Genomic DNA, 1,330 nt, shown 5'->3' with positions numbered 1-1,330 from the left:
GGCCCGGGAGAGGCAGCTGAATGCCGGGCGGAGCCCTGGGGGGGGGGCCCGCCTCCCGCCGCCTTGCTTGGCGTGGGTTCCGGGGGTGGCGGGGGCCGCAGCCGGGCCCAGGTGGGCCGGCGCAGGGCCTACTCCGCCCGCCACCACCTCGCTCGCTCGGCGCGGGGTAAGTCAGTGTCTGTTCTATGCCAAGTAATTTTCAACAAGCTTTAGAATATTTTTCACATAAACATCACAAGGTGTGTGCAGTTTCTATGTCTCACTTCCTGAAATGAGAGAATTACTCAAGAGACAGTGTAAACTAAAGGATGTGTTGGCTAAGCTACCCATTCCAACATTGGACCACCTAAAGTCAGACCTAATGTATCTGGTGGAATTCTTGTTGGAGACAGCCTTGACATACTCACACCTGACTCTAACACTGAACTAGTCTTGATCCATAAAGAGTGGTCTATAGGAGAGGCAAAGCCTTCAGAAGAAGATCCCTCATGGCTCCTGTGAACTAGTTATTTCAGGGTACAAGAGAAATGAAGATTTTCTACTAATAATTCAGCCTTCAGCAAACAAGCTAGCATGACAGGAGAGGCGAGGTGATCACAAAAGAACGGCAAAAAGATTCCAGATCATCTCTTTCTACTTGCTCCTGAACATTCAGATTGAAATTCAAGAATTAGAAAGAAACACATCATCCATCAGATGACTTGAAATCACCACAGGATCACAAGAAATATGGGAAAGCAAGAAAATACCTCTCCTCCAAGGGAAAAGAATAACTCCTCTTCATACACAAGCAGTTCAATGGAAATCATGGAAATGTCTGATAAAAAATTTAGAAAATTCATAATGGTGAAGCTAACAGAGATGGAAGAGAAGAGAAACAATGAACTGCTAAAGAGAAAAGAGAAGTTGAGGAGCTCCAGGAGGTGAGGAAATTCTTGCAAGATCTAAAAGAGGAATTACACACTTTAAAAAAGAATCAAATGGAACTGTTAGAGATGAAGTCTATAATATGGGAAGTCAAAATCTCCCTTGAAAGTATCAAAAGCAGACTAGATCATACAGAAAATAGAGTCTCAGATGTAGAAGAGAAAATTGCTGGCCTAGAAAAATCCACCACAAAGACTGAGAAAATGGCCTAAAAATGAGAGAATAATATAAGAGAAGTACTAGATACCATCAAACGTCCAAGCATCCGGATAATTGGTATTCCAGAAGGTGAAGAGACTCATAAGGTCTTTGCTAATCTATTCCATGAAATCCTGCAAGAAAACTTTCCAAACCTAGAGAGGCATTCGAAGATCCAGTCCCAAGAAATACAAAGGACCCCAAA

This window comes from Tupaia chinensis, unplaced genomic scaffold, assembly GCF_000334495.1.
Source record: "Tupaia chinensis unplaced genomic scaffold, TupChi_1.0 Scaffold000201_1, whole genome shotgun sequence".
Classification (NCBI taxonomy): Eukaryota; Metazoa; Chordata; class Mammalia; order Scandentia; family Tupaiidae; genus Tupaia; species Tupaia belangeri.
This window is presented reverse-complemented; position numbering follows the sequence as displayed.